This window comes from Gracilinanus agilis, chromosome 2, assembly GCF_016433145.1.
Source record: "Gracilinanus agilis isolate LMUSP501 chromosome 2, AgileGrace, whole genome shotgun sequence".
Classification (NCBI taxonomy): Eukaryota; Metazoa; Chordata; class Mammalia; order Didelphimorphia; family Didelphidae; genus Gracilinanus; species Gracilinanus agilis.
The window spans coordinates 467,340,038-467,356,993 of NC_058131.1; the positions used below are offsets into that span (position 1 = coordinate 467,340,038).

The window sequence follows — 16,956 nt, forward strand, 5'->3', positions numbered from 1 at the left end:
AAAGATAGAATAATGTGAAATACAAACACAGATGTATTAGTTTTCACATAGATGAGGGGAACCTCTTTGACAAACAAGGAGAAAGAGGAGAAAGTAAAAAATGATTGTGGAGCAGTCTGAGAAGGGAAGAATGGGGAAAGAAGGTTGCATGAAAGGAGAAAGTTAACATTAAATGGTATCAATTTTCTAAGCAAAAGTTTCTCAGAGAAAAGAGTGAAGATAGAAAGGAGTCTTCAAGATGAAAAATATTTGGAATGTTTTTGCAGGAAATTGAGATAGGGTATCATTTAATGAGGAATACTATTGTGCTGCTTCACATGAGGACCCATTTGGAGTTTGATAACATAAATTTATAATTTACAGTCAGAAAGGTCAATCAGACAGTAAACAAGAATTTACTTATGTTGGAAGACTTCCTATGCTTGCATTCAGCAGCTATTGGTGAGAACAGGTGGCAGCTAGGTGGCACAATGATTTGGGAGGACATGAATTTAAATCCAGCCTCGGACACTTCCTAAATGTGTAACTTTGGGCAAGTTTCTTAACCCCAATTGCCGAGTTCTTACACTCTTCTATCTCAGAGCCACTAAGAGAGAAAGTAAGAATTTAAAAGTATAGGGGACAGGGGAAAAGGCATGCACCATCCACAATTTCATCAAAATCCCCTGGTATAATAAATGAATGTGGTGTATATTTGACATCTTGTTAAGAACAGTGGAGGTAGATTTTGGGCTAAATATGGCAGATATTTATAAAATGATGAGATTAAGGACTAAGAAAATAACATCAGATTTGGCAATTTTCACTATAATGATAAAAGTAAAAACTAGAATAAAAGAGTTGGAGAATGAGTGAGAAAGATCATAAAAGCAATAAAAATACCTTTTTTCCCCCAAGGAGTTTGATTAAAAAAGAAAAAAAGACAAAGAAAGGTACTTTAAGAGGTTGATATGGCACAATGAAGGTAATAAGTAAACATTTATTAAGCAACTAAGAGAATTCTTTATTTGTTTAAAGAACGTTGTGTAATTTTGTTCAAATAGTACCTGTGTGTGTTTTGGCAAATAAAATCTCAAATACTGTAACACTCTTTCTATTGTTTCCTCTGGCTGGATTTTACTGTTAAAATTCAGAAATACTAATGATTTTGATGGGGATATTTAATAACTTGCAACTTTCACAATTTGACTGAGATTATCAATTCTTTTATTTAGTTTTTTTTTTTACTTCACTCTGTAGAGTTCTCCAAGTAAGCCATCAGATTATCTGCAAAAAAGTAATAATGTTGTTTCCTCTTTGCTTATGCATATTACTTCAATTTCTTTTGCTTGTCTTATTGCTATAACAAGAAGTCCTCATCTGGTATTGAATTAACAATGGTGAAACTTATCATCTGTGCTTTACCCCTGATTTTACAGAAAACACTTCTAGCTTTTCCCCACTTTAGCTAATGCTGGTTTTAGATAAATATTACTTATCATATTATTTATTGCTGTGCTTTCTAATGTTTAATAAAAATGGGTGTTGTATCTTGCCAAAACTTTTTCTTTACTAACTGACTTGTAAGGGGTTAAAAAGGGTTTTTTTGGTCAAATATATTAAAAGATGGTCACCAGAGGATTGAACAATTATCAATCCTCAATTAAGAATAATCTCAAGTCAAAATTGACTTTTATGAAAGTTTATTTACAATTGAAAAGAGAGAGAGGAAATAAGGAAATAAGACTCTAACACAGTAGGTAAATTACTACGATCCACTAATTAATGCAGGTAGAGCTAAATAACCCTCAACTGGGAATGAGAGGGCCAGAGGCCCAGAGGTGAATGAAGCAACACAGAGTCTATTAAAGGGAAGTTCCTTAAGAGAAGTTCAGGAAGATTCAGTCTTTAAACTCACCACGTGAACTTCTAAAGAAGATACTGAAAGCAGTCTCACCAAGGTCTCAGCATACCAGCCAACACTCTTCCATAAACCAGGAAAACTAGAAGACCCTCTCCAGCAGAAGACCTTCTCCTTTTAAAGGGGCCACTTATGCATCACTTCCTGTGCCTCTTCTCCTAGTTTTCGTGTCCAATCACAACAGACACTTCTCATAGTACTGCCTAGGGGGCAGTCAGTTGATTCTGATTTGTCACCTACCCTAGCACACATGGGTTAGGGACCTCCCAGAATTGGAGGTGCTCTCACCTTTGGTGATTAAATCTAAAGATGGGTAGTGAGACTTAATCTAATTATCACAGACTGATATAAACAAGATTTTTGTAGTTCTTGCCATTAATATGGTTAGTTATATTTATAGTTTTCCTACTAGCAAATCATTATCAGTGCATTTGTAGCATAAATCCAGCATGGGCATAATTTATATTCTTTGTGATAATTGCTGTAGTCTTACTATTAGTTTATTTGAAATTTTTGTACTGATATTCACTAGGTGTGTGTGTATACATGCATATATATATATATAGATAGATAGAGAGAGAGAGAGAGAGAGAGAGAGAGAGAGAGAGAGAGAGAGAGAGAGAGAGAGAGAGAGTTTTCTTTCTCTGTTTTGACTCCTTTTTTTAGGTATCAAGAACACATTCATATCATTTCTTTCAATTTTGAATACACTTTTCTCACTTTTAGTAATGGCAATATGGCTTTCTTTTTTTTCATTAATCTAGTTAATAAGCTAATGATCTACTGTAGATATTTTATTATTTCTTTTCAAAATGAGTTCAAATTTTAATAATGACTACACAAATAAATTCTTAAATAATAAATTGTTCTTTGTTAACTTCTTTTTGGATTTTTCAGTATATCTATTTTGGTGTTTAATTGGGAGTTCTGAATTTGTGGTTTTCAATTTTTTCATACTTGCACACCAAATTCATCTGTTCTTTATCTTTTTTATTGATGGAGGTATTCAGAAATAAAAATTGTATATTTAGGTAACAAACACTCTAGCTAATAAATTAAGTGAATAGCTCATATTACTGAACTGTTCACACCTAAATAAAATAACAGCTATATTTAAGTAAATAGTTGGAATAGATAAATTAAACTGTACCCTAAATATGTGTGATTCATATCAGTAATTAGATTACCTCTTTTGTGAATAAAAGCCAGTAAAATTCTGATAAGCAAGCAAGCTGATTATTAAAAAGATAATCTCACATTTATAATGAATGAGACTTTCCTGTGGTAACTTCTAAAAGTCTAGGGAATTTCAATTAACAATTAAATAATCCCAATGCTATCTCCCAGTGGCACAAAATTATTTAAACATGTTTACATAATGTTTAGCTCAACACTGCAAAGCACCTCTAGTGAGTCATGTAATATAGCTTGAAATATAATCATATATTACATTCATTTACAATTGATTGTTTGATCATTTCAGTCATTTTTGAATCTTCATGATCCCAATATGGAGTTTTCTTGACAAAGCTATAGGAATATTTTGCCTTCTCCAGCTCATTTTACAGATAAGGAAACTGAAGCAAAAAAGAGTTATGTGGGGGGCAGCTGGGTAGCTCAGTGGATTGAGAGCCAGGCCTCAGACACTTCCCAGCTGTGTGACCCTGGGCAAGTCACTTGACCCCCATTGCCCACCCTTACCAATCTTCCACCTATGAGACAATACATCGAAGTACAAGGGTTAAAAAAAAAAAAAAAAAAAAAAGAGTTATGTGACTTACCCAGGATCTCACAACTAGTATCTGAGGCCAGATTTAAACTCAGGCCTTCTTAAATCCAGATCTAGCATTTGATCCACTGGCACCACCTGATTACCCTTAATTTAGGATAACCACCCCAAATGTGATAATCATATTTCTTTATCTGCTCCAAGAGGTTTTATTTACCATAATAATTATAAGGCAATGTATGTTTTATCCTGTTATCAGAAATTTTTTTTTATCTTTTTAGATTTCTGTTTTCTGGAATTATAGTAACAGCTCTGGCAGGGTTTGTTTGGTTTTTTTCCTTGGGGTTAGTTATAATTGTATAGACTTTCACAAAAATTCAAACTTTTTTTAACTGGCTGAACACTTAATCTTTTGTCCAGAAAAGCAAGTGGAGATTATACCTTACTTCAAGTTTAACTACCTCTCAAAAGTTAGGAAGGTTTTCATGTTAAGTTAAAGGAGCAGCCAATTTTTCTCCTTTGTTGCTGAATTTTAAGTTTTCTTTTCCTTAAGTTCAATAATAAAATGGCCACATGTTCCCTCTGGGAGACAAAAAAAAAAACAATAACAACAACAAAAACACTACCAAAGTGGGAGTTTCTCAGTTCATAGATTTATTCCACACACGTGAAGCTTGGGAGTAGCCTGATGAAATGAGCCTTTTAGCCACGAAAAAGGCTTCTTTGTGTTATCAGAGATTTTTAAGGAAGACAAATTCAAGTTTTCTTAGCACCATATCATCAAAAATCATTGAAATCAAGTGCTATCTTATCCAAGAAAATGATTTTAAAAAATTAAAATCCAAGAATTAGTCACAATTTAGTATGAACACAGACATCAAAAAGAACAGTATGGCCCTAACTTCCTACGTTTCTAAACTAAGTCATACAACTGTGTAAGAAATCAGGTTAGAATACATTTTTTTTTAATTTTTTTTTAAACTCTTAACTTCTGTGTATTGGCTCCTAGGTGGAAGAGTGCAATGGGGGTCAAGTGACTTGCCCAGGGTCACACAGATGGGAAGTGTCTGAGGTCTGATTTGAACCTAGGACCTCCCGTCTCTAGGCCTGACTCTCAATCCACTGAGCTACCCAGCTGCCCCCTAGAATACATTTTTTTATCACTTGAACTTTTAGCAAACTAACCTGCAATGACAATATTGGGACAAGGTAATAGATAAAAAAGGATAAAGAGTACCTATTGTTTTAAAAAAATATTTTCTGAAGCAATCTTCTTTATTTTTGTAAATAACTGTTACTAGTATCTTTTGTCTCACATCCCTCTAGACTGAAGTCTTACCTTAAAAATAGAAAAACATTTAAGGAAAAATATCCACTAAGCTAACTACAACTAACACCATAATCAATCCAGTGATGAGCAAACTTTTTAAAGAGGGGGCCAAAGGAAAGGAAATGCTCATCTGTCAGTCTGTTTCTAAGGCAACTCTTTGGAAGTTTCATTGTGTTGTATCCTACTCATTGTATTCATCAGATTAGGAATAATGTCTCACAGCCCATAGAACATTCAAGGGGCGCATCTGACCTGCAGGCCATAGTTTCCTCATCACTGCTCTATCCTAATAGTCCCCCTTATCTTTATCATGATGGAGGAAGTACATTTCATTATCTGAGCTCAGGGAATTTACTATCAACTACGCAGGGAGTCAAGATGACACAGAAAGTCACAGACCAACCTAATCTCTACCAAATTAACCACCATAAAATTATGATATAATGCCTCAAAACAAATTCTGCAGCAGTACAACCCACAAAAAAGACAGGGTAAAATAATTTTTCAGCCCAAAACAATTTAGAAGGCCAATATGAAAGATCTAGTACACCGGAGTAGAAGTGGAGCACAAAGCAGCAAGCAAAAGCAGGTACCACCCTGGCAACACGTCTTGGGGGCAGCTGAATCAGCAGAAAAGGCTTTCAGGGGTCTCAGACACAGATGAAAATAAAAATACTGGAAAATGAGCAAACTACAAAAAAAGAAACTAAACACAGAAGAAGACAATGAAGTCAATACTACTGCATCCAAAACCTCTCAGAAAAATGGGAATTGCTCTTAAGCTCAAAAGAGAATTAATAGAGGAGCTCAAAAAGGATTTCAAAAATCAAATAAGAGAGGTAGAAGAAAAATTAGGAAAAGAAATGAAATCTAAGAAAATCATGAAAAAAAGAGTCAACAACTTGATTAAGGAAGCACAAAAAAAATACTGAAGAAATCAATATCTTAAAAAACAGCCAAGGACAATTGGTAAAAAGGGGCACAAAAATCCAAAGAAGAGAAGAACTCCTTTAAAACTAGAATTAGCCAAATGGAAAAAGGAAAATGAAAAACTGCACTGAAAAGAAGGATTTCTTTAAAAGGCAGAACTGACCAGATGGGAAAAGAAGTACAAAACTTCACTGAGGAAAAAAAAACCTCTTAAAAAAAAAAAAAAGAATTGGCCAAATGGAAAAGCACAAAAGCTAACTCAAGAAAATTATGCCGTAAAAATCAGAATTGGGCAAGTAGAAGCTAATGTCTCCAGGATTCATCAAAAAACAATCGAAATCAAAAGAATGAAAAAATAGAAGAAAATGTGAAAGATCTCATAAGAAAAACTGAAGCAGAGTGAAATGAGCAAGACCACAACATCTACAAAAAGAAAACTAGACATTGTATAATTACAGTTGCAAAACATGTCCTGAAGAAGAAATGAGAAACTACATCTTCCTTTGCTTGTTGACTAAAGTAATTACAGGTCTGAAATACCACATTCTTTCAAGGACAGTACAAAAATTAATATTAATATATAATAATAACTTCAAATATTGTGTTTTTAAAAGATTTGTTAGTAGTCACTAGGAGTAAAGGAATAAAAAGGTAACAAAATAAAAGCAAGTTCCCATGGCTAATCTACCTGTTCAAACAGTCTAAGTTACCAGATGCAAGCCGCCCACCATAGGAAGGAAAAAAAGCTAGCCATGGAAGACCACCCAATCTATACCCTGTCTACATCATAACAACAGGAAGTCAGTGGGCCCCAGGGAAATGTAGTTCAAAGGCACAAGATTTAAACCAATTACACATCTCTCCCCGCTCCCACCCCCCCTAGATCTTGGAAGACTAGTCTCTCCAATGGATCTTATAAACCTAACCAACTTTTAAATTACAATAATTTGTGGATAAAAGGAAAAGAGAACAAGACCAATGATTGCTAGGCACAAGCCAATTAGGAGGCAGTTCCCTTCAGTGTAAGAGTGCATATTCAAAACAAATGCATTCAACCTCCCACAGTTCAATCAACTGATGAATTTTACTTAACTTCTTTTTCTTTTTCCTTTTTTATTAGCAGGGATATCCTTTGACCACATCCACTTCAGGAGAATAATTCTTGATGTCATATAGGAACAGAATAGGAAATAGTCTTGTGATTCAAGGAAATCCTGGATGACATAACTCCTAATAATAAAGGTAAATACCTTCTCTGCAATTTATAGTTTTAGAGAGTTCCCAGAGCAGTGAGAAGTTAAGTGAACTGTCCAAGGAAACACATGTGTCAGAGGCAAGACTTGGATCCAAGTTTCTAGCCGTCTCTGCCTCAGCTTCCTCAATTACAAAATGGGAAAAATAACATTTATCTTCATGGGTTGTTACGAAGATTTAAGTGAGACAATAATTGTAAAGTGCCTGGAACCTATTAGGCATTTAATAAATACTTATTTCCTTCCTTCTTTCTTTTTGGTCTTTATCAGATTTGCCCCTGACTGAAAGGGGCACAACTGGAACACCAACTAATAATTTCTTCCAGTAATTCAATTGTTTTTAAGTATTTAAAAGTTACGCTACAATGTGACTGATGTTAAATATTTGTATTAATACAATACATATTATATATCTTTAAAGATATTGTAGTTTTCCTAGTTGTCTTTTTTTAACCATGTCTATTTTTACCCTTTCCTTGGCTAAAATCATAATTGATATCCTGGTTTTGTTTTTAGATCACCTAAGACATAGGAAGTTCTTCCTAAGTACTACAGTATGAATTATCTTATTTTTTAAATTATATTTCACATGAAGAATATGTTTGACTTATTAAACTTTTCTGATTACCCACTTTCACTTAAGGAAGAAGTTCTGCCCATTCATATTCAAGTTTATGTTTTCTAATTGTAGATATGCCTGAATCATATCCAATTACATTTTTTCTTCCCTTTTCTGAATTAACCTCCCCTCATGCCTATTTACCATAAAAAAAAGTGACAAAAGACAGGGAATTTGATCAATACTAGCAAATGATAATTGAAATAATCTGCTCCAACTTGACCGCCCCTTCTATCTTTAGTTTGCTCAGAAAAAAAAGATGATTTTTCTACTTTCTTTTCTTTCAATTCCCTTTTACCAAACAAAGGTAAAGTTTGATTTACTTATGTTCATTTCCTTGCTGACCTTCTACTCCCTTTTAAAATCTACTCTGTATCCTCATTTCTGTATGTTTCCAAGTTGAACAATGTATTTCTACATTATTTATATAATGTTTGTTAATGTGTTTGATCTTCCTTTTCCCAGTTTAGATAAGGATTATATTTATGAGATTTCAGCTACTTCCACCACTTTTCATGTTTATAATGTTCTCACCACTCCAATTATAGGAAGCAATAAATTCTTCCCCTTTGTGATTTTTTCCTGAATGTATTTCTTTCTCCTTCTATTCTTTCTTCCCTTTAAACACTCAAAATGGAGTGAAACTATGGCTATACCCTATGTTTGTCTTTTTTAACTCATTTTTTGGACCATGAAGACAATTGAGATCTGAAGAAATACTTTTATCACTCTTTATTAAAACATAAGCATTTCTTCAATATTTACTCCAATTAAATTTCTCAAATGTATATAATCTTTGTGGAGGTCTCGATCTCTTATCAATATTTGCATTTTTAGATTTTATTTATTAGCTCAGGCATTTTTCATCAAGAATGAAATCTATATCTAGACTCTACTAAAAATCCTTCCTCTTTCCTTTTAGAATTATACTTACTCTGGTAGGATAAGTTATTCTTGATACTGAGCCCTTTTTATTTTGCCTTTGGTAACATATTCAAAGATATTTCTCTCCTTAATTACAAGTATAATAAGCATCAGTTGCCTCAAAGACCAGTGTGTGATGCTGACTGTGGTTCTGTAGTACTTGAACTACTAGTTCCTTCACAAGAGGCTTAACCAGAGAAGATTCTAGTCTTCCCCAGGCTAGCCTTTCTAACAGGCCCCCAGGCCTCCAAAAATGATACATTAGTTACCCTGACTGCCTTAAAAGGAGGAAAAGAACTCGGATTTCTTGTCCTAATGGGACAATTCCATTCCACTCTCAGACCACTTTGCATTGGCTTAGGTAATGTTTTCCAGCTCAACCAAAAGATTTTGAACTTCACACACTGCCTGAAACTTGGAAAGTTCTAACTCCCTGATCTAAAACATCCATTATTAACATACTCCCATAACACACTCTTTTTCAAATTCCATGCTTTGTCCTCTAATAACTGCTCCATTGTTCCCATCCCCCTCAACACAAATACCCCAGTGTTCCCATCTAAAACTACCCATGCCTTTTACTATGTTTTCTGGAATATTGCTACAAAGGTAACAAACTTACTTTCATCTTAGACCATTGCCATTCTTGAGACTATTCATATTCTTAAGCTCTCTAGACCTAGACATCTTCCAGATGACAAACATATCCCAAACATTTTTAAGCAGTGACTATTGTTAAAAGAAATGAGGGTGGGGGTAGCTGGGTTGCTCAGTGGATTGAGAGCCAGGCCTAGAGACTGGAGGTCCTAGGTTCAAATCCAGCCTCAGACACTTCCCAGCTGTGTGACCCTGGGCAAGTCACTTGACCCCCATTGCCTACCCTTACCACTCTTCCACCTATAAGTCAATACACAGAAGTTAAGGGTTTAAAAAATAAAATAAAAAAGAAAATAAATAAATAAAAGAAATGAGGGTAATGGAGATATATGTATAATCATAATGAGGTGTATCTGTCTATGATCTCCTCAACTGCAGTTGGCAGGGAGGAACACCTACTCCTCTCACCCTGGCTGCTGCTGTAAATTATCCCCTTCTCCCTGACAAGCTTAGTTGATTAACCTGCCAGTGATTCCTTTAACAGCTGCCCAAATGAGGACCCTTGAAAGGTTAGGTGAATGGTTAACCTCTCTAGGACCAACCTGGGGTTGTGGATAGATTGGTAATGGGCTACTGATTAGCTTTGGATAATGATTAGTATCTGATTGCGTATTTGAACTCCCTTCCTAAGGGCTAAGAAAGAATGACCACTCAGGAAGGTATTTGCTATTAAACACTGTTTATCTATTGATAGGAAAATGATAACAAGGTAAAGGATTGGGGATTGGAAACCCTATTGCTCTATTGACTATTGAACTAAATGATAATCAGGACTGGAGGATGCTAGGCTGGTGGAGGCTTGAGGTCTTCACCCTCTCTCTATCTCTGACCAGACCTGGCCACAGCCAAGCCAGAGAATAAGGAAGGCTATTGCTGAAAATAGATATTGATTGTCTTTGTATTCTCTCAGCTCTCTCACCAATAGTGTTGATGGTTCACTAGTTCTCACAGTCTAGCAAGGAAATAGGTTCAGGCTTTTCCTACCCTCTTCTTCTTCAACCACCCTTCAGCCACCTTCTGCCCAGATTGATCCACAGAGGTTACTCAAGTCTCAATTCAGAGATCTGTGATCTCCAGTTCTGAGTCTCTGAGTCCAGAGACTTCCTCCACTGTATCTGTCAAAGGGTATATATAGGGTGGGGCTAACGGACATTTGCCCCTGGCTCACAGCACCTGGGAACATTCCGAATCTCTCAACTGCCACCGCTGTCAGTCAAGGTGACATCTATCTTATCCCAGATTAATGACTATAACACTATACTACTTAAAGTGCCTTACTAACTGGTTGAGATGAGAGAATCCTTGCTCCCAGTTGCCACTTCCATACTCTCCTTAACACCATCATCACCACTAATCACTCCACCTTTGAGGTTCCTTCTCCATGTTTCAGGTTCCTTCAATTCATATTTATCAAACAATTGAGATTCTGGTGACTGTTAGCTACACCTTCTTTAATGAAGTGCCATACTTACAGTTTCTCTCAAATCCCCACATACCTGTGATCATACTAGAGGGATATCAGCATACTTAAAGATATACCTTCAAATAGCCTAACCTCAGTTTCTTAGCTTACATATGGGTTAAAATAGGGATTTTGACAAAATAAGAAAGCAGCTTTTAATAATTTAAGTTTTAATGAGAATACAGTAGAGTTGTAAATTAATATTATCCCTGTAAGCCAGAGGAAAAGAAAACTTCTAGCAGCTTTGAACAATGAATAATTTAGTTTAATTAAAATAATAGTAAAAGACTATAGTAAAGGAGAAAGATAGAACAGAGGAAAGAGAGATTATCAATCTTATACCCCATAAATATACCTAAAATTCCCAATCCTACCAAAAATTCCTAATAACTACCTCTGCCTTCTGAGGACAGCTTCTTGCCTGGCAAACTCCAGGCCTATCTAACATACACTATCTATAAATGATTCACTAACTACTTAACTCCCTAAAATAATAGCCAGCTACCACTCACTCACTCCTTCAATCAGTTTTCTATAGCAGCCCAAACTGTCAGTAGCCAACTGACAGTAGATCCTTGCCTATGAGACAGACCTCCTGCTCTCTAGAGATCCCAGAGGCAAAAAGCCATTTAAAGGCTAAAGCCAAAAGCCCTCTCAGTAAGCTCAGGCCTGCCTCCACATTCCAGCAACCAAACACCAACCCACACTACCAGCAACCAACTTCCCCGCAACCGCCAGTCCTGTCAGCAACTCACCCACCAACTGTCAGCAACTGACTCTTCTAACAGCCTGCAACTGATGCTCACTCAGCAGGGGGCTTCCTGTTCCTACTTCCTGTCACAGTGAGCTGTTAATCTCTACACATCTCTATGGTAAAAGGACCTCCAGGTCCTCCATTAAATTAAAAAAAGAATAAAGAATTCCTTTTTACGCTTATTAATTTCACATGACTGACTCCTCTACCCTACCATAACTACAGAGAGACATTAGCACACTCTTAATTTCCTATCATTCACATTTGTTGCATTTCTGTGTTCAGAATTCTAAATATCTTCTATCTGATCACAATCTATTGTCATTCCACCTCTCCTCCCTTATGACACTCAAAAATTGTAGTTATTTACAATTGATTATGCATTATTCCTCTTACTATATATAATGTTCTCCTGGTTATGTTCACCTCACTTTGCATCATTTCATATCTTTCAAGGCTTTTTTGTGATTACCCTATATTCATCATTTCTTTTTTTTTTTTAAAACCTTATCTTCATTCTTGGAGTCAATACTGTTTATTGGCTCCAAGGCAGAAGAGTGGTATGGGCTAGGCAATGGGGGTCAAGTGACTTGCCCAAGGTCACACAGCTGGGAAGTGTCTGAGGCCACATTTGAACCCAGGACCTCCCATCTCTAGGCCTGGCTCTCAATCCACTGAGCTACCCAGCTGCCCCCTTATTCATCATTTCTTATGGCACAATAGTATTCCATTACAGTCATCTACCATAAGTTGTTCAGCCATTCACCAAGTGATGAACATCACTTCAGTTTCCAATCCTATGCCGCTACAAAAAGAGCAACTATAAATACTTTTGTACAAGGCCTTTTTCCCCTATCTTTGCTTTCTTTGGGATACAGACCTTGTAGGAGTATTGCTGGGTCAAAGAATATGCACAGTTTTGTGGCCCTTTGGACATGGTTCCAATTGCTCTGCAGAATGGTTCTATCAGTTCACAGTTCTACCAACAGTATATTAGTGTCCCAATTTTCCAGTATCCGTTCTAACCTTTATCATTTATCATTTTTGTCATATTAGCCAGCCTGACAGGTGGTAGGTACCTCAGACTTGTTTTAATTTGCATTTCTCTAATTAATAGTGATTTGAAGCATTTTTCATATGACTAAATATAATTTTAATTTCATCTGAGAAATAACTGTTCCACACACACATTTTAAATTTTAAGGTCTAAAACTAAACTCATTATCGTTCTCCAAAAAATCCTCTTCTCGTAACTTCCTTATTATCATTAAGTATATCATGATCACTCTGGCTTGCATCCTAAATGTTATTCTCAAATCCTTACTCTCTCTTACCCTGGATATCCAATCTGATGTCTTGTCAATTCTATCTTCATATCATTTTTTATATATTCCCTCTTTCCTTTAATATTGCCCTCATCCTGATCCAGCCCCCCATCACTTCACTCCTAGACTATCATAATAGCCTTCTTACTGATATCCTTGTCTCAAATCCCTCCCCACTATAAGCCATCCTCTACTCAGCTATCAGTGATCTTCAGGTATAATCATGTCACTGCCTTGTTTAATAAACTCCACTGGAAAACTATCACATAAAAATTCAAATATAAAATCCTCAATTGGCTTTTAAAGCCTCTCATAACCTGGATCCTTCCTACCTTTCTAGTCTTCTCATACCTTACTCCCCTCTGTGATCCTGTGGCAATGGTCTTCTTGTCATTCCTTTTAAGAGATATTTCATCTCCCAGCTCCAGGCATTTTTACTGGCTGTCTTCTATTCCTGGACTGCTCTCCCTCTTAATCTGCCTCTGGGCTTACCTGGCTTCCTTCAGATCAAGTTAAAATCCTATCTTCCACAAGAAACTTTTCCCATGTCCCCTTTAATGATAGTAGTGCCTTCTCTCTACATTTAATTCTAATTTATCTTGCCTAAATAATATCTATACATATCTATTTGCATGTTTTCTTCCTCTTTAGAATGTAAGTTTCTTGAGAATGGGGATTATTTTTTGTCTTTCTTCTTATCCTATGCATTACTTTTTTTCCAAGTGCTTTTTTTAAGGAAATATTTATTAAGCATTTCCCAAGTGTAATGCATTCACCATTCTAGGTACTGGGATACTAAGATAATAGAAGGCACTTATTACAATGGCACTCAGCAATGTTAATAGTCATGATGTTTAATAAATGTTCTTTGCTTTCCTTCTATCCACTGTAATATGCTTTTTTTAACCTAAAGCTCTGAATTATGGTTAGGATATTCCTAAATATTTTCAGTTTGAAATTTCAGATTCTCTCAGTTTTCACTTTTTTCTCTAGTTCTAAAAGGCCAGGGAAGTTTTCTTTTATAATTTTTTGAAATATAATAAAATATGAAATATAGTGTAATAAAAACTAACATGTTTGGTTATGATTTTAATGATTCTTAAATTAGCTCTCCTTAAGTGGTCTTACATGTCAGCTGTTTGGGGGAATTATTACATTATCTTTTTTTTTTTCATTCTCTGGTCTTTATTCTAATATTTCTTGTCTCACAGACTTAACAGTTCTGTTTGTTCCAATTCCTGCTTTTAGGAAGTCTGTTATATGCATAAAGTCTTCCAACATCTGCTCTATACTAAATTTCTTCCTTCCCATTTTTCTGTTGCTGAATTTTTCCCAAGTATTCTTGCAATCCTTGTGGCTAAGCCACTCTATCCTTCTGAAACTGCTTGTAGTTATGGGGCTATCCCTTCTTATGGTTTTGCCTCTTCAGCACCATAGTGGTTTGGCCATTCATGGCGTTTGGCTTCTTTAGTTTATTCCTATCCTCAGCCTCAGATCTTTATTTGCAACTCCATGTCAAAGAGTCAGACTCTACCACTCCCATATATTTGTGGGGTGGTGAAGCCCCATTTCATAAATAGAGTAAAACCTAGCCACGGCTTCCACTGCAACTGGCTTCTCCTGCCATTAGTTAACAACCCCACGAGCATGGCTATTCTCAGTGCATAGGTAGGTTTCAGGTCATTCTAGAGGAGGGGTTCTTAACTTTGGACAGAAGAGCAGTAAGGGCTAGGCCAGGGGTCCACAATGTATGGCTCTTGAGCCATATATGGCTCTTTTGAGGGCCAGATATGGCTCTTTCTGCAGGAGCCATAAAGTCAATTTTTTTTTTCAGGTGCTGTTACAGGAGCACACACTGTGAGTACCGTACGGCTTATTTAAAAATGTGGCATTTATGGCTCTCACGGCCAAAAAGGTTGCCGACCCCTGGGCAAGGCAATGGGAGTTAAGTGACTTTCCCAGAGTCACAGAGCTAGGAAGTATTTGAGGCCAGATTTGAAACCAGGACCTCCAGCCTCTATACCTGTCTCTCAATCCACTGAGCCACACCGCTGACTCCCTATAAAATTTTGAAAAATACATTTCAATATGCTAGGTTTCCTTTGTAATTCTATGTATTTTATTTTATAAATTTAAAAACATCCTGGATAGGGTGTCTATCTATGAGAGGGGAAAGTATTTTAAGAACCCTTGCCTTGGAGAATTGCCACTTCTGAAACATCCCTGGTCAGAGTAGTTCAAAATTTCCAACCTGCTGGACCTTTTTCCAGACAGAAAAAGGGCAGACTTCTAGCCTCTTTACCTGTCCTTATGTGGTTCTTTCTGGCAGGATCACTTTCTGAATTAGCCTTTTGCTATGCTTCTATGCGGTTCCAGACTGGATGGAAGATTTTAATGTTATTTCTCATTGGGCTCCTTGAAAACTGTGGAAAATGATCCCTCCTTTTTGGATCTTTTCTGGAATATATGTGGAATAGCTGAACTCTTTTATGACTTTTCACATGGCCATCATTAGTAGAAATCACTTCATTGTTTTATTTAGTTATGAAAACTTAATGCATGTAACAAGCTATGTCACTTGATTTTTTGTTGTAAATATTCCTCTTAGAAACTGTTGCTGCTAATAGTTGCTAACTGAATACAATGGTGTAGTATATTTAGAATAACTTCAAAACTCTTTTTGTTAAAGGCCTAACAAGCCTTATACAGAAAGGAATACTTTAACAAAACTTAAAAGAAGATTTTTTAACAGATATTTGAATATGCTTATTCATGCTGTGGAGCACCTAGGTGGTACAAAGAAGAGAACCCTGAGCCTAGCATCAGAAAATTTCATCATCCTGAGTTCAAATTTAGCCTGAGAAAGTTACTATTTTTGGTGACTCTGGACAAGTCACTTGCCCATGTTTCTCTCAGTTTGCTCATCTGCAAAAATTAGGTGGAGACTAAAATAGCAGGCCACTCCAGTATCTTTGCCAAGTAAACCCCCAATCCAGTCGCAGAGTCAAAAACAACTGAACAACAATAACAACCACAACATGTGTATTTATATGTTTTGTATATTCATGTCTAAAATCATTAATTAAAATGGATTTGAGTCCTCACTATATAAGGAATACTATTCTTAGGGTTAGGAATACATAGTAATTATAAAAACAACTGAATCCTTACCCTGAAGGAATATACAGTCTAATGGATAAGTCGCAACATTTACGTAAGTAAATATATAAAAGATAGCTATAAAGTCAATACAAGGTAAATTTCATAAGGAAAGCACTAGCACCTGGAGGTAATAACCTCCTCAAACAAGAGAAGTTTGAGCTAAGTCTTACAGGATGACAGGGATTCATGTGAGATAGTTCACATGAAAGACTGTTTTTTAAAATGTTCATCACCTGCAGGTAAACATACCACTGACAGCATTTAAATATAAATCCTTATGAGATATTCAACATTTCTCAGATGTAACTATGAAGGCAAGTGAATTACAATATCCCTAAAAGACAATCCATCAACAAATCATGACTATTTGAAAATCTGGCATTTTCACTTTTTTTATAGAGGCATCCTAGACAAAATACATTTAAACATTTTAATTATAAGATAAAATATTTTTCAAAGCTTAACTTTTAGGATTAGAAATGTCCAGATATGTTACCATAAACTCAAGAGTACTTTTTACAAAGGTGGGGAGAAAAAGGAGAGAGAAAAGGAGAAAGAACAACTGGATCTATGATTTCATTTGTACAAGGAATTTTTAGTGTGGGAGCTCCCTCACTCAATGAAGAAAAGCAACTGATCTACAATTTACAATATTAGAAAGCTGCCAAAGATGTGATTGATCAAGTGCTTTGCAAAATGACATAATCCATCTGGTAAAATCTATGATTTGGTTTTGTTTCTTTGCTTTTAAAAAGTGTAAAGACATAAGCTTGCTTCATGGAAAGCAACATTTCCACCAGTCAGAAAACATCAAACTCCTTAGTGTAATTATAGTCACGTGGATACATACAGTAATGTTGTCAAGTCACTGATCCAGACCTACATAATACCTTTTGACAAACTATGTTTCC

General features: G+C 35.8%; 1 protein-coding gene across 2 annotated transcripts in view; it reads right to left on the bottom strand.

Annotated features, from left to right (window-relative positions):
• The window catches only part of MNAT1 (MNAT1 component of CDK activating kinase), a 341,857-nt gene that overhangs the window by 63,504 nt on the left and 261,397 nt on the right, over window positions 1–16,956 (bottom strand). The window lies entirely within an intron of this gene.